Source organism: Macaca thibetana, chromosome 7 (genome assembly GCF_024542745.1).
Source record: "Macaca thibetana thibetana isolate TM-01 chromosome 7, ASM2454274v1, whole genome shotgun sequence".
Lineage (NCBI taxonomy): Eukaryota > Metazoa > Chordata > Mammalia > Primates > Cercopithecidae > Macaca > Macaca thibetana.
This window is the reverse complement of record NC_065584.1, coordinates 89,228,596-89,255,106: the sequence shown is the minus strand read 5'-3', so window position 1 is coordinate 89,255,106 and position 26,511 is coordinate 89,228,596.

Here is a 26,511-nt window from a genome sequence, read left to right as displayed (position 1 = left end):
AGAAGAGCATACCGAATACTAGCTGCCAAGCCATCTTCCATTACACATACTCCTAGGAATGTATCCTGCAGTAAACTTGCACATGTGTGAGGTGATGAATGGCTGCTGATGCTGCACTTTGCTGGTAATTGCGTGGAAACAACATTTCTTAACACAATTGCTCTTGAGCATATGTGAAGTTTATTAACCCTGGAGCTAAGGAATTGGCAAGGTGACAGAATAGTGGGTTGGTTCAAAGATGGCTTGGAAATTGTTGATTTGTATCTACGGGGGGTGGGGGGAAGAATGCTTGCATAAGCAGCTAATTAAGAAGAGGCAGCTAATAAGGTCAAGCATACAGTTTCATTTAACATGATTGTTAAGACGTAATTTCCTTATCAGCTGGAACAAGTGAGGTTTGAGGCACAGTAATCTTGGGGGTGATTTCCAGAGAGGCCAACTGTTCATCAGAAATAATAAGAAACACATTCAAGGTGCACTTTATCTGTGGCTCTTCATTAAACAAAGTTACAAGATTTTATGCCCCAGCTGATCTGGAGAGAGCCCATCAGCTCCAAGGCAGCAAGCATGTCAAGCAGAGGTTACAGCAAAGCACCTGGCAAGCAGGATCTGCACTGGCCTCTGGGATGCTCAAGCTTCTGGTTCTAAGGGGCTGAATGTGCAGGTCACCTAGCCCTCTGTGTTGTTTTTATTTGACAATAGCCAAATATGGCAATAAGTTGCTGTGCACTGAATTGTGTCCTCTCTAAATCCGTATGTTGAAGCCTGAACCCTACAGTGTGACAGTATTTGGAGACAGGGCCATTAGGAGGCAATCAGGGTTAGAAGAGGTCAGAAGGAGGTAGCCCTGATTCTCTAGGGCTGGTGTCCTCTTAAAAACAGGAGAGATGCTGGGTGCAGTGGCTCACACTTGTAATCCCAGCACTTTGGGAGGCCTAGGAGGGCAGATCCCAAGGTCAAGAGATCGAGACCATCCTGGCCAACATGGTGAAACCCCATCTTTACTAACAAAAATTAGCCAGGTGTGGTGGCACACACCTGTATAGTCCCAGCTACTTGGGAAGCTGAGGCAGGAGAATCACTTGAACCTGGGAGGCAGGGTTGCAGTGAGCCGAGATCCCACCATTGCACTCCAGCCTGTGACAGAGCCAGACTGTCTCGGAAAAAAAAAAAATCATAGAGGCAGAAAAAGTAGGGAGAGACAGTGTTCTCTGTCTGCCTTTGAGGATACAGCAAGAAGGCAGCCACCTGTGAGCCAGAAAGAGAGCTCTCACCAGGAAGCAGCTCTGATGGCACCTTGATCTTGGACTTCCAACCTCCAGAACTGTGAGAAAATAAATGTCTGTTGTTTAAGCGCCCCAGGTGGTGGTATTTGTTACAGCAGCCGGAGCTGACTAGCATACAAGCTAAATGTCCATTAATAGGGAACTAGTTGCAGTAAAGGGACAAGTCACAGAATGGAAGAAAATTTTGTAAATAATATATCTGATATGGGATTAATATCCAGGATATATGGAGAACTCCTAAAACTCAACAATAACAACAAACAACAAAACCCAATTTGAAAATGGGCAAAGGACTTGAATAGATGTTTCCCCAAAGAAGATGGCCAACAAGCACATGAAAAGATGCTCAACTCACCAATCATTAGGGAAATGCAAATCAAAACTATGAGATACCACTGCATACCCATTATCATGGCTACTATTTTTAAAAAAAAAAACAGACAATAGCAAGTGTTGGCAAGGATGTGAAGAAATTGGAATTCTTGTGATGTTGGGAATGTAAAACTTTGCAGCTGTGTGGAAAATAGTATGGCAGTTCCTTAGAAAGTTAAAAATTGAATTACAATATGATCTAACAATTTCACTTCTCTGTACATAGCCAAAAGAATTGAAAGCAGCATCTCAAAGAGAAACTTGTACACCAATGTTCATAGAAACATTATTCACAATAGCTGAAATGTGTAAGCAAGCTAAGCATGCATGGATGAATGAATGGATAAACAACATGATGAATACAGACAATGAATTATACTCAGCCTTCAAAAGGAACAAAAGTCTGAGACATACTGCAGGAGGCATGAACCTTGAAGACATAATGCTAAGTGAAATAAGAAAGGACTATGTGATTCCACTTGTATGAGATAACTGGAGGAGTCAAAATCATAGAGACAGAAAGAATGGTGGTTGCCAGAGGCTGGGCAAGGGACAAGTGGTATGGGGAGTTAGTATTTAATGCTTACAGAGTTTTTGGTTCTATAAGATGAGAGTTCTGTGGATGAATAGTGGTGATGGTTGCACGACAATGGGAATATACTTAATATCACTGAACTGCACACCTAAAAATGGTTGATATGTGTTATAGTTTGGCTTTGCGTCCCCACGCAAATCTCATGTTGAATTGTTATCCCCAGTGTTTGAGGAGGGTCCTGGTGGAAGGTGATTGCATCACAGGGGTGGATTTCCCCCTTGCTGTTCTTGTGACAGTAAATGAGTTCTCACAAGACCTGGTTGTTTAAAAGTGTGTGACACCTCCACCTTCACTCTCTTCCTCCTGCTCCAGCCATGTAAGACATGCCTCCTTCCTCTTTACCTTCTGCCATGATTGATTGTAAGTTTCCTGAGGTCTCCCCAGCCATGCTTCCTGTACAGCCTGCAGAACCATGAGCCAATTAAACCTCTTTTCTTTATAAATTACCCAGTCTCAGATATTTCTTTATAGCAATGTGAAAATGTACTAATACAATATGGTAAATTTTATGCTGTGTATATTTTACCACAGTAAAAATTTTTTAATAGACAGCTGGTTAAATATAGTGCATCTATCCAGTGCCTCATTGAATACCATGTGAAAGGTACTGCCTAGAGTTGTGCAAACAGCCATATTGACTCCGATGATGAAATACCATGCCACCATTAACACAAGAGGTAGCACTATATGCATAACGAATGAGCTCCATAACATGTTAAGTCAAAAGAAAAGAAAGGAAGAAATCATATATATAGTATGCTGCCATTCAGGTTAAAAGTGGTAAAAGAAGTCTATAAATGTATTTGCCTGACTAAGCAAAAATATCTCTAGAAAGATACTCAAGAAAATGACCCCACTGGTTGTCTCCAGAGAAGAGTAGCTAGACGCAGGAGTAGAAAAGGAGATTTTTACCAGATGCTTTTTGGTTCATTTTTAATTTTGTACTAATTTACAACTATTGCCAACTCAAAAATATTTAATTTTAAAAAATGGTTTCAGGAGTGAAAATACACCAGCCATTGAAGCATGCTATGTGGCCCTGGAAACCATGGGTTGGAGTGGATGCCTTAGGTATCTGCTTTGGGGCAGGGACTAACACTGGACTTCAGGGCTTGCAGGGGGCTGGAGTCCTGGGTCTTACCTTGAGTGAGTCAATGACCCCTTTGGCCTCCCCTCTGCCCTCAAGGTCCTCATCTGTGGCCACCCTGCGACAGGAATAGACATAGCCTATGCGTCTACAAATCTGGGCATGAGGTGGGCTTCTCCTCCTAGGCAAGGCAGGGGCTCAGGTGCTCGCTGCAGCATAGCCCAGGTCTGCTTCCACAGCCAATACATCTGCCAGTCTCCACTAAGGCACCCCAGGAAGAGCTACCTCCATCCTCACATGGAGAGCAGTCTGGTCAGGGACGCCAACTGGTCCTTGGGCTCCGGAGGCACAGCCTGGCTGGAGTCCTGGAGTCATTGCGTCCCTGAGTCCTCACCATCAGTGGCCATGTCGGCTCCTGGCCCAAGGGACAAGCCTGGTGCACTCTGAGTGACACTGTGGGGATTGGAGAGGGTGTGGCCTGTGGGGCCAGTGGCACAGGACTTTGCAGAGGCTCAGAGATGCTGACCTGTGCTCTTTCCTGAGGCCTAGCTCCAGCCCAGAGAGGCCACCAGAACTGCTTCATGGCATCCAATGACTGAAATTTTCCTACCTGAAGGCGGTTCAAAGAAACAGCTGGCTCAGCAGTTAGACGTGGGCAAGGTCTCCGCAGAGCATGTGTACGTGCTCAGCTGTCCCTGCTCGGCCCAGAGGCGAGGACTGCTGTGCTGCAGCCCTCTCTGGCCCCCTCTTCCCTTCCTCCCATCCTTCCCCACCAGGAGGCTTCCCTTCCCCCACAGGCCTCCACTCCACACTCGAGGGGAGCACCTTTGCTCACACCTTCTGTAGCTGTCTGCGGAGTGGAGGGGGTGAATGTGCTGGGAGCAGGAGGAAAGGGACTGCCATGTGCTCGTTGTCGCCTGTTCGAGGAGATGCGTCCACTCTGGCCCTTCCCCTGCACTGGGCATGTCACTGTCACCTAACCACTGCCCCTCTTGTGGAGGGACTTGTGAGGTCCATTGTCCCGGGGAGCAGGGTCTCAGAGGCAGAGCCCAGCACCCCGCCTCTCTCATCAAGCACCTTCTCCTCAAACTCCCCTTGAGATGGGGTGAAGGGATGAGGTCACAGCTTCCGGGATCTGGCTGACTGAATGACCCCCTCCACAGCACGAAGCGAGGGGGCCGTGGTTCCTCACCTGCACCATGCACCAGGCCTGCCAGCTCCTCTCCCACCTCACCTAGCCCCCACCCCATGAGGTGAACAATAAGGACACAGAGACTCAGGGACATGAGTCCAAGTGACATGAGGACCACAGACCCCCACACCTGGAGCTGACATAGGGAGTGACCATTCACATTCCAGAATCCCAGAAACCCCAAACTTGGTCATTGTCACCTAGAAAAAGGCTCTGGTCAGCCCCACAGGCCTCTTCAGGGCCAGGCCAGCCATGGGCAGCTGTGTGAGGAAGCGGCTGGTCAGCCTCTGCCCATGCCTTCCTGGTTGGCCAGCAGCAACTCTTCTGTACATGAAAGAGTCTCCATCCGCTCTTGAAAAAGTCTCCCTGTCACCCACCTTTCCCCTCCTGACCTCTGACCCTCCTGCACCCCAGTCCCACGCTCCTTTGCCAGGCCCCAGATGCTTAAGAGGACCCCAGGGTCTGAGGACCTGGGTCTGGCCAGGGCACAGCTGCCAGGTACCTCTGACACCTCCCATCTGTCAGGGCCACTCTCAGTCATATGTTCCTAATTCCCTGACACTCAGTTCCATATGAGCGGTGAAGTGGGAGGGGCGGCTCCACTGCTGAACAACTGCAGCCCCCCAGGCGCCTTGGCTGGAACCACGAGGGGCTGCAGCTCAGGCATGGCCTTGCCCCAGGAAGTTCCTGCCAGGTGGCCCAGAGCCAACCAGGAGCCAGGAATGGCCAGCAGGGCTGGGACTGAAAGCCTTTCTGTAGGCTTGATGTTTCTGGAACCTGTCCTTGAAAGGTTTCAGCAGAATCCCTCCTCAGAGATTGTACTGCCTAAGACCCCTTTAAGCGAATCAAGAAGACAAAGCCATTTCCTGGAGAACCAGGGGGGTGGAGCTAGGCCCAGTGTCTCAGCCTTTAAACCAGGCTTCTCTGTGGGGGCAATCATTTCCTTCCCGTCTCTCACCTGCAGCCACCTGCTGTCCAGGATATTTGTGCCAAAGATGGCTATTGGATGGCATGGCCTAAGGTGTGATCAAGGGGTGAGGTGCATCCCTTTGGGCTGAATTATTTTTTAATCAAATTTATTGCTATAATTTGTATGCAGTTAATTTCACCCTTTTTGGGTATGCAATGTGATGAATTTTGACAAATGTATACTTTCATGTAAGCACCACCATCAAGATAAAGAATATTCCCACCACCTCAAAAGGTTTCCCCATGTCCCTTTTGGTCAATATCCATCCGTCACCCCAAGACCTGGCAACTACTGATCTCTTGTCCATAGGGATATGGTTTTGCTTTTTCCAGATTGTCATATAATTGAAATCATATATGTAGGCTTTTGGGTCTGGTTTTTGTGACTTGAGTTTCATCCATGTTGTTGAATAAATCAGGCATTCATTCCATGTATTGCTCAGTAATATTCCATAGCATGGATGTTCCACAGTCTGCTTATCCATTCCCTAGTTAATGGGCATTTGGGTTGTTTTTATTTTTCAACTGTTATGAATAGTGCTGCTATCGACACTCATGTACAAGGTTTTATGTAGACACATGTTTTCATTTCTCTTGGATAAATACCTAGGAGTGGGATTGCTGGTTATATGGTAGGTATAGTTTAACTTTGTGAAAAGAAACAGCCAAACTGTTTTCTAAATGCTCATACCATTTTACATCACACCACAATGTATGGTAGGTCCTCTCCAGCATGGTAGTTCCTCTCCAGCACTTAGTGTTGTCAGTCTTTTTAATTTTAGCTTTTATGTATTTTATTTTATTTTATTTTTTAGTAGGTGTTTCACACTTGATGCCCAGGCTGGAGTGCGATGGCATGATCTTGGCTCACTGCAACCTCCATCTCCTGGGTTCAAGTAGTTCTACTGCCTCAGCCTCCGAAGTAGCTAGGATTACAGGCATGTGCCACCATGCCCAGCTAATTTTGTATTTTTAGTAGAGATGGGGTTTCACCATGTTGGTCAGGCTGGTCTCGAACTCCTGAGCTCATGTGAGCCACCTGCCTCGGCCTCCCAAAGTGCTGGGATTACAGGCATGAACCACCTCACCTGGTCAATTTTAGCTATTTCAATAGATGTATGGTGGCACCTTATCATGGATTTGATTTGCATTTCCCTAATGATTAATAATGGTAAGCACCTTTTCATATGCCTGTTGGCTATCTGTATATCTGCTTTGGTGAAGTGTCTATTCATTTCTCTCCATCCCTTTCTTTAACAGGCTTGTAATTGCTTTGAAACATGTGTCTTGAACATTGCTCTGATCACTGACCAAGGAAGAGCCCGTTCATTCAGCAATGGCTCTCAGCTCTCAGATGCAACTGTTTACAAGTCATGCCCTCTCCTGACCCCTAGACTCACTTCAGAGGCTACACTAAAGTGAAAGCCACAGACCAGACAAGGGGAAGCCCTACCTTGGGCGGTAGGCAGGACAAGTCACGGCACCCCCCTGCACTTCCGGTGGGCAACTCCCATGGGGGCCCAGAGAGAAAAGATGTGTGAGTCCGCAGAGGTCCCTGAGAGGGTAAAATAATAGTTCAGCCACATATCTCTCAATGATAGGGATACGTTCTGAGAAAGAAGGCTTTGTTAGGCAAGTTTGTCACTGTGTGAACATCCTAGTGTGTTCTTACACAAGCCTAGGTGGTATAGCCTACCATATGGGACAGCCTGCTGTTCCTAGGCTACAAACCTGTACATCATGTTACTATACTGAATACCGTAGGCGAATATAACATGATGGTAAGTAGGTGTGTATCTAAACATAGGAATGGCACAGTAAAAATATGGTATTTTAATCTTATGGGACACAATTGTATATGCAGTCCATCATTGACCAAAACATCATTATGCGGTGCACAGTTGTACCCAGTTAAGATAAACCAGAAAATATACGTAAAGCACTCAGTCAGTGCCCAGAAAACAGTAAGCACTCATTAAACATTAGCTACTGTCATTATTATAATCTCATCATTCCCAAGTTGATAAAAATTGTCTTCAGTTGGGAACATGATGTCCACATCCAGAAACAGCCCCTGCAGTGGAGACCCAGGCAGGGCTTCAAGAGGATCTAGAGGCTGTCACAAGCCCCCGAAGTCCCTCCATCCCTGTGAAGATGAGTTCAGTTCCTACCTGCTGCCCAAGCAGAACTCTGCGGGTTTCTGTTGGCATCACCAGCTGTCCCCTGCCCTCTCTTTTCTAGCAGCCCCCGGCAGTCTTGCATCTCACATGCACACAGGCACACCCCTTCATGCCTTTTGTTCCTCCATCAAGGACGCCTCATCCCTCCAGCCTCCTCTTCCAGGAAGAGGTCTCGGCCACTCCCATTCCTCTGAACCTCTACAACCAATATCTCCTGAACAGTGACTGTGGGCGAGGACTGTATGAGCAGAGACCCACTCCCACATATTTGAGGAGTGGGGAACTGGCACCAGGCGGTGCACTGAGGAAGGCACCGAGAGAGAGAGGAGCTGGGACAATGGAAAGGGCTCACAGAACTGCTAAGCAAGGACTCACGTTTCACTCTAGGTCAATGGGAGGCACTGAAGGTTGAGGACATGAGAAAATATGGTCAGGAAGCCAAACAGAGGTATGGCCAGGAGAAGGGCAGCCGGAGCCTGGGTGGGTTGTGAAAAGAATGAGGGTTCAGGAGAAGTCGTTCCTCACTGTGCAACCGTGGACAATTCCCCAAGGCTCTCCAAGCCTTGATTTTCTCCTCTGTGAAATGGGCTAACAATAACAAGCCAGCCTGCCTCTGAGAGGGGCTAGGGGCAGGTAGCTCAGAGGAGTGGACATCCTTCACAAACCACGAACATGACACCACAGGTTGTGCCTTTGCACGGGTGGGTGTGGCAGGCAACACGGTGGGACTGAGGTAGACCACATGGATGTGATGGGGACTGAGCAGGGAGGGACATCTAACATCCAGGCACATGCAGTACCCTCTTCATACGCCTGTGTTCCAGGGGCCACTTCCCCTTCCACACACATGCACAGCCAACTAACAGATCTGCCTTCTAAGTCCACAAGTAGCTACGAGGACAGACCAAGCCATGCACACATCCTGCACTCTGCTCCTACCCCACCACCCTAACAGTGTGGGCAGGGCCCTTCCTGTTCCTCCATGTTTAGCACACATACACTCGATACCCTGTGTGTGGGGGATGGGGGGCAGTGTCTGCGTTGTGTGTACTTGTGTTTGTGTTGCATGCATGTGTTGCGTGTATCTTGTAAGCATGTGCATGCATGTGCATGTGTGAATGGTTTCTTAGCATACGTTTTGTTCTGACTTGCTTTAACACCAGGACTTGGGGACCTTGGCTTCAGGACATCCTCTGTGGGCAGTGCAGAATTGCAGAGCCACCAGCCGCTGCACAGTGTTTGGGTTATCTCAGACCTCACTTAGCCAAAGAAAGGCAAGGAACAATAGTGACAGATTTCTGAAGTGCGGTTATTTCATAAACTGCAGAGTTGGCGGGGCTGTTGATCTGTGCATGCCAGATTTTTCAGGTGAGGATTCTGAGAGGTCCAGAGGCTGCCCCAAGCCAGTGTGCAGAGGACAGAGTTAGACTCCCAGGGCCATGCTCAGAGGAAGGTGGCACTAAGGGATCTGCTCCCAAAGATGTGGTCTGCTCCTGTCTCTTGGGACCTATGAGTGATCAGACTCTCTACCTGGCATTCCTGAGGACGTCCAGAAGGAGCCCAAAAGACTGGGACTGGAACCTTTGCCCTTTCCAAAAAAGGACATTGAACCACTGCCTGCCAGGGAAGCTCCGGCCCAGTGGGAGCAGAGGCAAGGGAGGGGCCCAGCCCAGGAGCCCCAGATCTTTACCCTAAAGGGCTTTTCCACTTTGCAATCAGCAGATTATCTCGGGGTGGTACTTCAGTGTCCAGTGAACACCCGAGTCCTCCGTGACCTTCCACTGCGTGGGAGTAGCCCCATAGACTGGCTTGGCCTGAACCGGCTATTCACTGAGGGTGTAGATCAGCGATTTTCTACTTTTCTCCTTCCTTCTCCATTAGCAGATGTTCTTCTGTAAAGAGGAGCTTCCCAGGTTCCCTGGGAGGAACAGGTGCTCCTCCCGTGAAGCTCCCCGCAAGTGGGGATCGATGGGCTTTCCTCTTGTCTTCTCTCTCTTTGCTTTGTCTTTTCCTGTTTTGTCACAATGGGCCCATGGACTGAACACACAATGCTTTATGCTCACGTATAGGCACCATGCTTTTTGAAGTTCCAGTTGTCCCGGAAATCTCTGGGCACTTCCTGCTTTCTGGCACGGGATGTCCAGGCCTACCTCAAACCATTCCTGCCCAGACCCGGAACCAGCCAGTCTCCCAAAGAGCCCTGGTCCCTCGGGGTGGGACTGGGATTCAGAATCTAAGATCCAACTATTGTGTTCATGGCTATGTGGTGACCTGCTTCTCCTTACAGAAAAAAGATCTGACTCCCCAAAGAGGGGCTGGAGGTCCCCCAGTCCCACAGGCAGCCAGGGCACAGTGGGGCTGAACTGCAAGACTCTGCCCCGGCTCTTTGGGTGGGGAGAGGTTTCTAGGTTGGTCTCTACTAGCTCGTGGCTCTCCAGAGGGAGGCCTACCCAGGGTCCTTTGCGTATATTTGATCTGACCCCTGTGGTCAGGGCCTGAAACACGGACGATGAGTAATTTCCAGAGTACTGAAAAGGCCAGCCACGGAAATAGAGCTGCCCACCCACTGGCTGATGTCTCAAATTCCACCATTCCTTCCTAAATATGGAGATTCAAATCCCGATCTAAATGCAACATCCCTGAAGATTTCACTGTACGTGTTCAGGTGTTTCTAAGAGCAGATACCACTGATAGGGCAGACATGACCCTGAGGCCCCTGGCCCTGAGGTTGGAGGGAGGGGCTGCCCTGTATTGGAGAAGAGCCTGGGGACCTAAGCAGGCTTTGAAGACTTCACACACACATGTGTCACAGTCTGCCAGCTCCAGCCCCCTGCTCACCCACTGTTTTAGGAAAAAAAATACATCATCCCCGCAACCTCCAGACCCCCAGGGGGCTCCCGGGGCTGGCTGCAGAAAGCCCAGCTTCTGCTGGGGCACAGTGGACCTTTATGGCTGAAACCCGTCGAACCTCATGTGAGTCAGCAAGGAAACACGTGTGCTCTCTTTTCCTTTAGAACCCCTGTGGTCTCCAGGGCCTAACAAGGTACAAATGGAAATGTTATTCTTGCCAGAGTTGAGAGACATGGAGTGGAAATACGAAACCAAGAGCAGCGGTAGGCAGTGTGTGTGTGTGTGTGTGTATGTGTGTGTATGTATGTGTGTGTGTATGTGTGTGTGTATGTGTGTGTGTATGTGTGTGTGTATGTGTGTGTGTGTGTGTGTGTGTGTGTGTGTGTGTGTGTGTATGTGGCAGGGGGTGGGGTGGGCTTGACTCTGGCTGGCATCTGTTTTGAGGGGTGAGCCCCAAAAGACTTTAAAGGGGCTACACCCTTTCAGACAAATTCACCCCACCCCACCCCTCCACTCTGCGCTTCCCCACCTGTCCCCCCATGGGATCCAAATACCTTTCAGGCCAAGAAGCATCTACCCCATTAACAGAAAGACCCCATTTCAGAATTCAAGGTTTGTTGTCAGCTCACAGGGAGCTACTTCTCTTTGTGGCAGAATAATATAATAATTTAACATGTTGACAAAGTGCTTTGCTTTGGGTTTGGGGGATCTTTTGGTACTTTATGCTGCCCCATCACTTAGGCCGTTCAGGTAGAGGTTATTTCAGACTCGTTGTCCCCAGGGTGGGGCCACACAGTAGGGAACAGGGCGTGCACTGTACATTTTCGACTTCCACTGATGGCTACAGAGACTCTGGGAAGTGAAACTACATTAAGAGCCGAGGCCTAAAATTGCAAGAGCCAGGCTTTATAACAGATCAACGTTTTTGGGTTTTTGGTTTTATGTTTTGGTTTTTAGTTCCAAAAGGCTCCGAAGATAAAGTTTGGACCATAAACAATAGGATAGGAGGACCTGTATAACAAGCCAGTGTCCCACCTGGAGAGAGAGAGTCTGCCCCAGCTGGAGGAGAGGCTGGAAAGGAAGCAGGGGAGGCGGATGCTGTCTGAGAAGCTGGGCCGGGCCCCTCAGCGCCTGCCAGGACCACGTGCCAGAGAAGAAAGCCCAGGACCCTGCAGAGCGCAGGAGAGGACAGAAGAGAGCCAGGCCTGGTAAACCTCAGCCCCCCAGGGCTCCTACCCAGGGCAGATGAGCTGGCTGGGCTTGAATATGAAGCTGAGGCTCCCGCCAGCTTTCCTGCCCATAGCCCAGGCTGTCTCCTGGTCCTCACAGCTAAAGGTGCACTCTGGTCCTTGCCTCTGCTCCGAGGAGCAGGATGGAGGAAAGGGAAGATAGGCAGAGGCCATGCCCAGATGGGTCTTCTGGATATTTCCCAGTCACTGCCTACTGGCATTTCTGCTTTCATCCTTATCTCAGGAAAGAGGTCACCTGGTCACACCCAGAGGCAAGGGAGGCTGAGACCTGTGATCTTCATTCCAAGGGGCCCGGCTCAGAGTCAGGAGGTCTGGGAGACAGTGAAAGGACATGGGGCAGAGGACCAGTAACCTCTCTGCAGTGTGTCCAGCCACCAGATGCTCCTGCCTCTGCTGACAGCACAGGGTGCCTGAGTCCCCAACAGCTGTGTCTCCAACACTCCTCCAGAAAGACGACCCTCCATGGCTCTATTTTGGGTTCTCAGGTTTAGGAGTCAGGGGGCTCCCTTTCCTAGGAACCCCCGCTTGGATGAGGCGATTTTACAAATAAGAGTTAGCCCAGCCCACCAGAGCTGTGCTGCCCAAAATGGTAGCCACTACTTATCTGCCACTATCGAAATATAAATTCAAACTAACTAAAATTAAGTATAGTTTGGAAGTCATCTCCTCTGCCACATGAGCCACACTTCAAGTGTTCCATGGCCACCCAGGGCTAATGGTTCCCATATTGCATGGCACAGACCCAGAACCTTCCGCCATCACAGAAAGTTGTATTGGCAGTGCTACCCCAAAGGCACAAGGAACCAGAGGCCTAGGGCTCCGTGTGGGGAGCTGCAGGAGTGACCCCAGCCAGTGCACCTGATTCTTTCTTACCACAGTCCCTGCTGCTGGTGGTGACTGGCACCACCCCATGGACCCATCACTGCTGAGGGGCAGAATGGACACTCAGCTTGATCCCAAAATCCAGCCACATTGTACGCCCCCAGTGTGGGAGGAGAGACCAACAGGCATGGCCAAAGATAAGGAGAAAGACAGGGAGCTGAGGGTGAGAAGGACTGGAGTGCTGTGCCTCTGTGATAGCTGACTGGGCAACTGGAGGCAAATCCCCTCTGCCCTCAACCTCCTCATCCATCCGCCCGCCCACCCACCCCTCTATCCATCTATCCATGTACACGTACATTCATTTACCCATCCACTCATCCATTTATCTACCCACCATCTACCCTTTCACCCACCCATCTGCCTATCCACCTATCTACCCATCCACTCAACCATCTATCCACCTACACCCATCCACCCATCCACATCCATATACCCATACACCCAAACATCCATCCACCCACTCATCTACCCATCCACTCACATATCTATCCATCCGCCCAGCTATCTATCTACTCACACATTCATCCACCCATCTACCAATCCACACACCCATATATCCATCAACCCATGCACCCATCAGTCACCTATTTACCCATCCACTCATCTATCCACCTATCCACTCATCTACCTGCCCACCCAACCACCTATCTACCCCACCATCCACCGATCCACCCACCTATTCACCCATCTATCCATCCATACACCCATCTATCCACTTGGGTACCCATAAACCCAAGTACCCATCTATCCACCCATCTATCCATCCACCCACCTATCCACCCATCAACTCAACCATCTATCCACTCACACATCCATCCACACATCTACCAATCAATACACCCATATGTCATCCACCCATGCACTTATCCACCCATCTATCCATGTACCCATGCATCCATTTACCCATCCACCCATCTGTCCATCCAACCATCCATCCCTCCACTCATCTACCCACCCCTCCACCCACCTATTCACTCATCCAGCTGTCTACCCAACCACCTATTCACCCTCCCATCCACCCAACCACCTATTCACTCAACCATCCACCCATCCACCCAATCATCCACCCATCCACCCACTTAGCCTTCCAACCATCCAACCACCTATCTACTCATCCATCCACCCATTCACTCATTCATCCATCTGCTCCATACTCCTGTCTTCCAGGCATTGTGTCATTGTGGGTACAAAAATGAATGACCCATAGTCTCCCACCTCAATATGAAAATAATTAGCAGAATAATAATAATAATAGCAACAAGAACAATAATTGGTATAGTGGTGTAATACGTGTTCTGATAGATGTGGAGTGAGTGCCCCTTGCAGACACAGTGAGTGGTAAATGCTGGCAAGTGCTGAGGAGCCCTCCCAGGTCCCTCTCCCTCTAAGAGTCTATGCTTCCCTGGGTGGGCTGAGTCTGTCAATCCAAATGCTGGGCCTGACCCAGACCCCCTGAGGGAGGCTTGTGGGAGGCCAAGCTACATCCCCCACACCTGCTCTGGCCAGACCACTCAGCCAAGGTGGGATCCAGGCCAGGCCCCCACCTGCTTGCTCCGTGGCCCCACATTCCCAGGCTGCCAAGTCTCCACCTCTGCAACAAGAAAAGAAACCAGGAACCCCCAAGATGTAACCTCACCTGCAGGGGAACCTGGCAAAGGCCGCCTTCACAGCTCCAACTCTGGAGGAGTTGGAAAAGGTGCAGGCAGGGGCAGGGGGCTTGGCTGCAGTCTTTCTCAGTCTTGAGCTGCACAGACCCACTTACTTGCAGAGCCATGTGAGGATTGAAGATGACGTCAATAAAGACCTAGCTGGGGGCTGGCATGTAGCTGGTGCCTAAGATATGCGACTCACAATTACAATGTGTGAAGAGTTCCCATTCCTCTCTCACAGGCTCTGAAGCTATAAACTAGAGATATGAGGTGCACAGGATCATTCCTATATAACTTGACGAGCCTGAACAAAACTGTCTTGCACACGGGTTCCAGCTTGTACTCAAAAGGAAAGGACAACACATCGTAAATCAAGCCACCTTTGACCTGCCTGGGAGATCTGCTCCCCACACACTTCACCTGAGGCTTTGGAGAATTATCATGGCACATGTCAACAGGCCGGGCAGCCAGGAGGCCTGAGGCCTTTGGGGAGCAAGCGTGTGGATGGCCACAGAGCATCAGTTCATGGCTGGCGGTGATCAGGGCCTGGACCCACCTGCAGGTGAGCTAGTTGGCTGCATTGCACTTCTGGTTATTAATAGGTTTAAGATCAGATTGATTCATTTTAAACGCAACTTGAGAGCTGAATGGGCCATGGGGTTTGCAAAACCATCTCTCCCCCACAAAAACATATCCTACAGGCAACATTTCCTCAGGTGTTCAGGCCAGAAGAGTCAAAAATTTTTGAAGTACCAGATGCTGAGATAAATTTGAGAGATAGTCAAATCATTCAAATATTTCTCTTTTATTTCTTTTTTTTTTTTTTTTTGAGACGGAGTCTCTGTCACCCAGGCTGGAATGCAGTGGCACGATCTTGACTCACTGCAACCTCCACCTCCCGGGTTCAAGCAATTCTCCTGCCTCAGCTCCCTGAGTAGCTGGGACTACAGGTGCACACTGCCATGCCCGGCTAATTTTTTGTGTTTTAGTAGAGACAGGGTTTCACCGTGTTGCCCAGGCTGGTCATGAACTCCTGAGCTCAGGCAATCCATCCATCCGCCTCAGCCTCCCAAAGTGCTGGGATTAAAGGTGTGAGCCGCCACACCTAGCCTCTGTTTTATTAAAAGAGACAGGGTCTCGCTTTGTCATCAGGTTGGAGTGCAGTGGTGCAATCATAGCTCAGCACAGCCTCAAACATCTGGGTTCAAGCAAATCTCTCACCTCAGCCTCCCAAATTGCTGGAATTACAGGCATGAGCCACCACACCTGGCTTCAAATATTTCTTTATAGAGTGTCTACTCTTCCCACTACTAGTCAGTGACTAACACAGGGATGGTCCCTGTCCTCATGGGCCTGGTATTGAAGGTGGGGAGCAGATAAGGAAACAGACAAATAACGTGATTGCAAATTAAACAAGTGTAAGACTATAGTTTCAGGGATCATTTCTATAGTTCATTACAAATCAAACAAGTGTTCAAGTGCTATGAGGAAAATGAAGAAAGGGCTGAAATGATAGTAACACAGGGCCCTCAGAGCCTTTTTGATAGCATGACACTGAAACTGAGACTGGGAGGATGGAGAACGAGCCAGTCACAGAAAAAGTACGAGGAAAAGCATTATACACAGGGAGTCGTGCATGCAAATGGCCTGAGGCAGGACAGCAGTAGCCACATTCGAACCCCTGAAAGACTAAGGCAGTTAGAGCACAGTGAGTGAGCCAGGAGCAGCTGGCACGGGCCAGGTAAGCTATAGCAGAGGGTGTGGATTTTATTCTCATTTAAATGGGAAGCTGTGGGAAGATGGGAAACAGAGAAGCCACGTGCTTCAATTTATACTTTAGGAATACCACTCTTCTGATGCTGTTTGGAGAAAGAACGAGAAGAAACAAAAGTGGAAGCAGAGAGACCTCTGGAAGCAGGAGGCCTCTGGAGCAATCCAGGTAAAAACTGATGGTTACTTGGATGACAGTGCTGATAGTAGAAATAGGAAGATATGGGGAGAAATGGGGTACATTCGAAGACAGAGCCCAATGTCGCTTGCTGCTGGATTGTATAATACATGGGGTGAGAAGGAAAGAAGGAAAATCAAGAATTTCTCATATACTGCTGGTCCAAAAATAGTGGTAGCTGTTGTGAAAATGGGGTACACTGGTTGAGGGTGGTTAGGCAGATTAAAAAGGGAAATCAGGAATTCTGCGTTGAACATATGAAGTTTGAGATGGCTGTGGAAAAACCAAACACAAATATCAGGTGAACTAAGAGCATTAGGAACTCAGAGATCTGACCTGCAGCTAGAAATGAGGCCATCAATTTATAGAGGAAATCACTGAGGTGGAGCAGAACCCTCAGATCTAGGAGAGGGAGGAGGAATAGGAGGAGCAAGTTGAGAAGACAGAAAAAGTGGCCAGAGGAATCGGAGGAAAAAGGGCAAATGGAGTGGACTGCAGCAAGGAGAGGTGAGGAGGTGGAAATAGCATGCTCAATGGATCCTCCCACCCCAGCCTCCCAATACAGATGCAGACTACCGCAACTGGCTAATTTTTTTGTATTTCTTGTAGGTACAGGGTTTTAGCATGTTGCCCAGGCTGGACTCAAACTCCTGGGCTCAAGTGATCTGTCCACCTTGGCCTCCCAAAGTGCTAGGATTGTAGGCATGAGCCACCATGCCTGGCCCCCCTCATGTTTTCTGGCTGCCTCATATCTTTAGAACACACTAGCTCTGTTTTGGGGGCATTTCCCATCTTGAAAGTCCCATGTCCCTGAAGTAGAACAGAGAAAACTTCCCTCCCAGCCTCCTTTGCAGCCAGGGCACAGGCATGTGACCTGACTCCACCAATCAGATTCAACCTCAGGAGACATCATTTGAAAATGAGACTCCAGAGGACAGCAGGGGTCACAAGTAGACCTCCAACCACCAAAAAGAGGCTGCTACCGGAACTGACCACAAAAATAAATACATAAAATTAGAAGACTGTAAGCCAGCCAAGTTTTTGAGTAAATGTGTTCTCCAAAAGAATGCAAGGTTGGTGAGTAATAGCCAATACTTGAAGCCACCCCCAGGACCCCAGACTCACACCAACAGGAAGCCATGTGGCCCCTAGAAATGGTGTGTCCCCTCAAGACCCACCTCATGGAGAATAATGAATAAGGAGAATAGGGCAGAGTTGAGTCTGCAGATGGCAATGGCTCTGGCACATCTTCCTGAGGGCAGAGCAGGGTGCTAGATGGTACCCAAGAAGCCAGGCATCCTCAATCAGCAGGACTTCAGCTGCCTGCTCCAGTGACTGTTGTGTGCATCCCATTCCGTTTTCCTGGATGGAAGCTGTATTGCCGTTTTCCTGTTTCTAACCAACCACTGATCCTGAGTATGTAGGGGCAGATAACTTGTCTTTTAGTTTCAAGGTCACAGGACCACAGGGAGCCCCACCTGCACCTTATGAAGAAGCCTGCCCTGGAAGTAGCAAGATGGGATTTTGGCTGTTTGCCTTGGGAGACACTGATGTTTTCTGTGTCTGAGGGAAGGACTGCATGAGTGTTGGACAGCAAAGGGACAGACTGTGTGGAGTTACTGCTAGCTGCCTATCCAGGACCCATCCCCGCTTTCTTCCTAACAGAGCCCTGATTTGGGAGGGAATAAAAATATTTCCTTCTAAAGTACTTACCTTCTCAGTTAGAGGTGACCATGTGACCCAGGTCTGGCCAAGGAAATGTGGGTGAAAAGCTCAAAGAGAATGTTTTCTCTAGATAAAAAGTCAAAGCTTTATTGGAAGAAAGATCACCTTTGTCCTGTCTCTTCCTCCTTCCTCTTCTTCCTGCCTGGAAAGGAAATGCGATGCAGGTGGGGAGCGGCTGTCTTGTGACTATGTGGAGTGAAAAGATGTCATCCACCAGCAGAAGGGAGCTGGAGGGGTGAGGGAGGTTAGGAAAAAGGGAAGAGTCATGTAATGATGCAGCTCGGGAGAGCAAGCTCACCTGGGAAGTCAGACCTGGCCCCGCCACACAGGCACCAAGGCAGGGCGTGCTGAGAGAGAAGCACACAGCCCTAAGGGAATGTAGAAGGAAGGAGGACAAGGAGGAGAAGGAGATTGGTCTTTCCGAAGAGGGTAGTAGCTCAGAGAAACAGACGGCCTTGAAGGCGCTTTCTTTTCTTTTTTTTTCTCTCTTTTTTTTTTTTTTTTTTTTTTTTTTGGAGTTCTGTTCTCTCACCCAGGCGGAGTGCAGTGGCCCGATCTTGGCTCACTGCAACCTCTGCCTCTCAGGTTCCAGTGATTCTCCTGCCTGAGCCTCCCAAGTAACGGGGATTACAGGCACCGGCCACCAAGCCCAGCTAATTTTTGTATTTTTAGTAGAGACGGGGTTTTACTATGTTAGCCAGGCTGGTCTTGAACTCCTGACCTCAAGCAATCTGCCTGCCTCGGCCTCCCAAAGTACTGGGGTTACAGGCGTGAGCCACCACGCCCGGCCGAAGGTGCTTTCTAATACCACCCATCATCTATTAATAGAACAGGAAAACACCACCTTTACTGACAGTCCCAGTGCAAGGAGCGACACACTTGCAAGTCGCCAGGTCTATTTAAATGGGGTCCAAAAATAAAACTGAAATCTGAATCAGCATTACATTCCTATGACGTTAACCAATATTTCACTATTGCTTTGGCCAGGCAGGCTGACTTTCCCATAGAACATGGAAGTCATGAAGATGATGATGTTCCCATTTTGGAATTCAGAGGTGAATCCAGAGGGGAAACTGATTACTGACTCAGGTAACGTGCCCTGGGCTTGCAGGCTGGATAGTCCCCGGGGCCATCTGAGAGCGGAACATCAGGCAGTGGTGATCGCAGGTGTGAGCGGAATTGCAGGGCTCCGCGGTGCACAGGAAAGAGTAAGGAGAGCATTATTTTTCCCCCTAGTTTCACATCTTCTGAGAGGCCATACACAGAGCATCAGCCTTTTGCAGCACAGTCTTCTGCTATTTCATCCACTTGCATCTTCCAAGAGGCTCCTGTAGCCGGATGAATAGAATCATCACTGTTTTCCAAATGCTGTCCCTGCACCCAGGACAATTACGGGACTTTCTGAGATTATCTGGGAAGGAGGAGGACTGGGGATGGGAACTCACACTTCCTGCATGTCTACCATGGCTGGAGAGGCCACAGTGCCACACATGTTCGAGAATGTGAATGATCTCCTTTCATTCTCACAGCTCCTATAGGGTTTGTTCTCCTGTTTCACAGATGAAGTAACAAGTGAATAGAAGTAATGAGCTGGGCGCAACGCTCACAACTGTAGTCCCAGCATTTTGGGAAGCTGAGGTGGGAGGATCACTTGAGGCCAGGAGTTCAAGACAAGCCTGAACAACACAGTGAGATCCTACTCTACAAAAAGTTTTAAAACTTAGCCAGGCGTGGTTTGCAACTGTAGTCCTAGCTACCTGGGAGGCTGAGGTGGGAGGATCACTTGAGCCCAGGAGGTCAAGGCTGCAGTGAGCTATGATCGCATCGCTGCACTCCAGCCTGGACAACAGTGTGAGATCCTGTCTCTAAAGATAAAAAATAATCAACCAAAGGCACCTGTCTGGGGATCAGCAGTGCTAGGATGCAGTCCTAGGTCTGCTGGCTTTGGAGCCCCGGTCTGCCCGCAGCTCCAGCCTCTGGGTTTCTTTTGTGTGTGTGTGTGTGTGTGTATTTGTCATCTCACAACATGAAAAGCCTGTACAGTGTGCTGATTAAATTCTGGCTCTGGAGTCAGACTGTCTCCCTCTGAGCCTTGGTTCCACTGCTCACTGGCTGTGTGACCTAGAGCAGGTTCCTTGACCTCTCTGTGCTTCAGTTGCCTCATCTGTAAAATGGGAGTAGTGAGAGTAGCATCTACCACAGAGCTGGGATGGGAAAAGTCCTATGTGAGCTATTTTGTTGTTGTTGTTGTTGTTGAGGATGCAGGAGGGGGTAGAGGAGCCTGTGAGCCTGCACAGCTGTGAGGGGCAGTCCCAGGGGAAGCGTCCTGAGCCCTGTTGACCCTAGGAGCCCCCAGAACCCACTTCAGTGGAGGCAGGCATGGAGGGCAGCGGTGTTGGGCTCTGACACCCTAGACACTGTCCTCCCAGGAAGTGGTTTTGGTTTTATTCCACCTTTGTTCTGAGTGAGCAGACAGGCCCTTTTGGGCTCCTGTCCCCAGATAGCCTCCCACCCTGTTATCTGAGGGAAAGTGAAACTGTCCATCCTCAGGTCCTGAGCAGGCCCCTGCTGAGACCCTGACCTCCCTCTGAGGTGGTCGGAAGAATGGGCTTGGATTCCGGCCAAGCACCCAGAGAAAGGTCAGCTGCACTTGCTGGATGCAAGCGGGTATGAGGCCCTGCTAGTGTGGGGACAACTGATCCCTCAGCCCCGGGCCGTGGGGCTCTATCTGCCCATGGAAAGGCCCAGCTCCCAGTGGGAAGGGTTCTGGGCTGGCGGCGTTGGGGGGCCTTGGGGCTTTACTGCCACTGGGCTGGGCATTTCTGTCGTTTGCCTGAGGACACCATTCTATCTACACCTCCAGCCCTCAGGGCCTGACCACCCTAGCTGGGCTGCCAGCCTGAACTGAGAGGTCCACCTTCCCACGGCACCCTCTGGGCTTGACCAAGCCAGTCTTGCCTGCAACCCCTGAGAGGCCAAAGCAAGGCCCTGGGTACATGAGGCTTCCCGACTCTGGTTAGAGAGCACCAGTTGCTTCACTCCCCCGCACCTGAAGTGTGAGCTCTGAGATGGCAGAGGCAGGATCTGAGACAGTCAGAGCCCCCATAGCTCTGTGCCGGGCCCCTAGACCCAAGCCCACAGCAATAAGCACAGAAACTGGTGGTATAGAAACAGTCCCCAGACAACCTTATCAGTCAGATAGCATAAGCCTTCCTGTCTGCTCCAGCCTGGCCCCGTAAAAATAGAGCTGCTGATTAGAGCCTTCCAGACACCAAGGCTGGAGCCTTTCAAGGCCTGGAGAGACCTTCTGGTGAGCTTTTCCTGCCCCCTCTGTCTTTAAAAATTACAAGGGGTCAGGCACTGTGGCTCACGCCTGTGGTACCAGCACTTGGGGAGGCCAAAGCAAGAGGACTGCTTGAAGCCAGGAGTTGAAGACTAGCCTGGGCAATACAGCAAGACGCCATCTCTAATACATACATATATTTCAGGTTTTGCAAATTAGCACCTGTCCTTGAAAAGAAATCTGATGCTGTCTTTTAAAAACCATAAAAATATTCATCATCTACCCAGAAATTTCATTCCTGAGAATGTAGCTTAAGGAAATAACGGAAAGGAAGGAATAAAGTACTAGTTAAAGCTACCCACTGCTGGGTGTGCCTAGAACATCTAACCTGACCCTGGAAATGACCACATGTCCAACGTCAAAAGGATGGCTAGATTAGTGCGTGGCTGCGCACCCGACGGTGCATGGACGGCTGCTAAGGATGGCTATATTGGTAAATGGCTGTATTATGCACTCAGTGGTGTCCTGGATGGCTGTTAAGAATATACGTGATAAAGGTACACAAGCAGCCTGTGCCCAGCGGGTGGGCAATGTGCCTGCACGTGACCAGGCATGAGGGCATATGTCGGGATGCTGGGATTGCAGCTCACACTCCCTCCTGGCCCCTTTTCTTGCTTTCATTCTTTTCTTTCTCCCTTCTTTCCTTTAACTGAGGCCACAAGGTCTTCTGCCTGTCCTCAAGAGGCTGGGAAGACAGCCTCTGAGTGGCACCTTCTGGCACGTGCAGAGGAGGAAATGCATGAAACCACTTCCCAGCTTTCTTCCTCATTTGCAAACCCCTGCTCTTCCTCTTAGCTCCTGTGAACCCCAAAACAACAACAAAATAGTTTCATCATCATCATCACCATCGTCATTGTCATCAAACCCAGAGCCAAGCTAAACTTCCTCCTTAGTAAGTCCGTGCTTTCCTGCAGGCCCTGCCCTGAGACTCCAGCTCCTGAGAGACCTGTCACTGGAAAGTGTCTCAGAAGCGATCTCCACCACTCACTGGGGCTCTCCTTCCCCTTCTCAGGGGAGCAGAGGAGCTAATTGTCCAAAGGCCAAGCCGCTGCTGGGTTGCCCAAGGAATACAGGCCAGTCCAACTGGGGGTAAGCACGTTAGACAGAAAAATAAAACTCCAGACCCAAAGGGGAAGCTGACGGCAGTGCATCAGGGGCACACCCACCCGGGGTGGGCAGCAAAGTAGGCATGGGGGAGCTCCAGGGCAAGTCAGAGCTGAGTGTTCCTGGCAGGTATGGTCAGGGACAGGCATCTCCCAGGGAGGAGACTGGGTGCCAGTCCTTGACCCAGAGCTCACTACTTGAGCTCACTACCTCAAGCCTGCTCTGGATGACGGGGTGTTCAGGACCACAGCTGGGGGAGGATCCTCGAGCACAAAACCAAAAAGCACCAACCCTAAGGACAAGATCGACCAGCCTGACCACGTTACATTTATGAACTTCTGTTATCAAATGACACCATAAAGGCCGGGCGCTACGGCTCATGCCTTTACTCCCAGCACTTTGGGAGGCCAAAGTGAAGGGATCACTTCAGGCCAGGAGTTCAAGATCATCCTGGCCAAGATGGTGAAATCCCATCTCTACTAAAAAATAAAAAATAATAATAATAAATAAAAAATAAAAGTTAAAAAAGACATCATAAAGAGGGAAAAGACAAGTCACAAGCTGACAATATTTCAACAATTATGAGCAACACAGAATTTATATTCAAAATACAGAAAGAACCCCTCCAATCTAATAAGGAAAAGACAAACAAAACACAATAGGAAAATGAGCAAAAGACTCAGAGGGGCATTTACAAATGAGGAAACTCAAATTGCAAAGACATGAAAAGCTGCTTAGCCTGAAATGCAAAAGAAAGTCAAGAGGAGAATGGGAAGCAACAGGAAATACACACCTGTCCTGAGAGGAAGCCCATCCGCTGTCAGGTGTAACCACAGTGAAAATGCCTGCACATGGGCACGAAGGACAGAGAGTGCCTGTACAGCACGGTCCAAAACACAGAACACTGGCCGTGGTCCAAAGAACCCTCAAAAGTAAACTCAATTATTTTTTAAACTGTACAGTCATTCAATGGAATCTAACATTCATTCAATGGTTAAATGTCAAAAACATAATTTTGAGCAACAGTCAGGAGAATACAGAATGTAAAAAGAATATCTGAAGCCAGAGCAAACACCCAAAAGAGGCCTGCAGTCTCAGCAATTTGGGAGGCTGAGGCGGGAGGATCACTTGAGCCCAGGAATTTGAGACCAGCCTGGTCAACATACTGAGACCCCATCTCTACAGAAAAAAAAAAAAAAAAAGAAGACTTAGAGGGCATGGTGGTACATGGCCGTAGTCCCAGCTACTCGAGAGGCTGAGACAGGAGGATCACTTGAGCCCAGGAGTTCAAGGTTGCAGTGAGCCAAGATTGTGCCCCTGCACTCCAGCCTGGGTGACAGAGAAAGATCCCAAATCAAAAAATAGCAAAAGAAAAGAAAAATAAACAAAAATAATACCTTGAATCTGATCTTATTTATATAAAGTACAGAAATAAGAAAAACTATATATTGCATTAATTTGAGATGCATATGTTCACAGATGGTAAAGGCATAAGTGTTCATTTCATGACTACCACACTACTACTATTTATTTATTTAATTTTTTTGAGATGGAGTCTCAGTCTGCTGCCCAGGCTGGAGTGCAATGGCGTGACCTCAGCTCACTGCAACCTCTGCCTCCTGGGTTCAAGCAATCCTCCTGCCTCAGCCTCCCGAGTAGCTGGGACTACAGGCACACACCACCACACCCAGCTAATTTTTGTATTTTTAGTAGATACGGGGTTTCACCATGTTGGCCAGGCTGGTCTCGAACTCCTGATCTCAGGTGATTCACCCACCTCGGCCTCCCAAAGTACTGGGATTACAGGCGTGAGTCACCGCACCCGGCCTACACTACTACCTTAATGGACCTAAAATGATGTCTGTGCAGTATAAAACACCATTGTTTGTGATTGAAAAGACTGAAATGACTTGTGTCCATCTGTAGGAACTGGCTCAATAAACAAAGATGCATTAAGGTTCATTGCGTAAAAGTTAAACAAAAACAACCACTCAGTAGAGGCTCTCTGCATAAACAGATCCCTAGGCATATTGATAAGTGGGAGAAATAAAACCAAGCGTAGAACAGGCCAGGTGACATGCTTTCCTCTTCTATAGGCAATGAGGAAAATAACACTTGTTTGTCTTTGCCTGTTTTTGCTCACAAACCTAGGGTGACCGTTTGTCCCATCTCAGTTGGTGCCTACCTTTCTGGCACAACTTGATCACACCCTTCACTCTTAGCAAGGTCCTGGTTTGAAGGATAAGTTACACGGGCCACCCTAATCAAAATCCATTTCACCTCCATCCCAAGCACACAGCTAGCCTGCATTTCCCCATCTGTCCTGCAGGGGGTCTGGCCATGAGCGTCAGCCCTAGGCAATGGCGCCGCAGTGGAAGTTACACCATGGCTCTCCGGCCTGGACCGTAGAGCAGTGCCCTGTGAGATCCTTCCTCCTCCAACTGGCTGGGCGCCAAGGCCCAGGGCAGCCTCGGAAGCCGTGAGCTGAAGCTGGCAGAGTCCCTGACAGCCGGGTCCCGGAATGACTGTAGGGAGCCCAGCCTCCAGTCCTCCTGGCCTGCCTCTGCTGGTCTGCACTGTCTAGGATTGTTCAGGCAGGTAGAAATCAACTTCAATTGTTTTTGAGCCATCAGGCATTTGGGGGGTCTATTTGTTACAACAGTCACCCTAACTAATACAACTAATTTTATTGTGTTTATTTTATTTTGTATTTATTTTATTTATTTATTTTGTATTCTTACTAAAACACAAAATAAATGTACAAACTTTTCAATATACTAATTTGTAGGATTTATGTATTAATTTGTAGGGTATATTTTACAGGAGCTGGCCAGGACCAGGCTCAAGGCCACAGTGGAAGCTCCGTCCAGGCTCCTCAGGGACCAGGATAGCTGCCTTGATTCATTAGGCTTAGGGTCCCTGGGTTTTCTCTCTGTACCCAGGAGACCATGGGGCTGGAACACTCTGCAGAGGGGGATTGAGAGACTACGAGAGAGGTGCCCACATCTTACGAGAAGAAACTGAGCCTTGCTAGCCAACAGACAGAGAAGTTGCAGGGAGCTGTGGTCTCATATATACACGTATATGCACATACACACACATGCACCTGGTGCACATGTAGACCTGATGCATCCACATGTGAGCTTTCATCTACACATGCGCCTGTGCACCCATACACAAGCCCCTGCACCCACACACAGCTGTACACCCCCACATACACCTGTATATCCCCACACACACCTGTACACCCCCACATACTGTGCACACATACACCTGTGCAACGTGCACCCACACACACCCCTGAAGTCACACACTCTTTTGCATTCACACATGTCTCTGCACACACACATCTGTGCACCCCCACACACCCCTGCACCCACATGCACTCCTGTTCCCACATGCACATCTGTGCACCCACGCGCACACACACCCTGTGCACCTACACACACGCCTCTACACACACATACCTGTGCAACCACATACATATATGTCCATGATATACGTATGTGCACTCAAACACCTGTGCACTCAAACACAAGCACGCACACACACACCCCTGCACCCACACATTCCCATGAACTCACACACACACAGATGTGCACTCACACATACCTGTGCACCTACACACACACTTGCACACATACGCGTGACTCTGCACCCACACGCGCACCCACACATACCCCCTGCCCCATGACTACAGAGGTGACTTGGGCCATTCCTACAGCCCCAGGTGGGAAGCACCGATTGGATCAGCCTGACGAGTCCAGCTTTGGCAGTTGGTCCCCCCTAATTTGAGCTGCTTGCAAACAGGAGCTAGTTATCTCTTCTGGGGTTGGTGAGGAGTGCAGATGAGGGATGTGCAGAAGGAGCCCAGCCCATCTTCATAGGCCTTTCTGGAAGCTGCAGGGACCCAGGTGCTGGCTTTCCTTGGCAGCAGACCCATCAGGGTTGGGCTGGGTGGGAAAGAACCTGCCAGGTCTTCCTCCGGCAGGAAGTGCACCTCCGCTTGGCCCCCCAGTGTCTCCGCCCACCTAGAGGAGACCTGGGCCTTCTGAGGAAGAAGGATGAACTCTGACAAC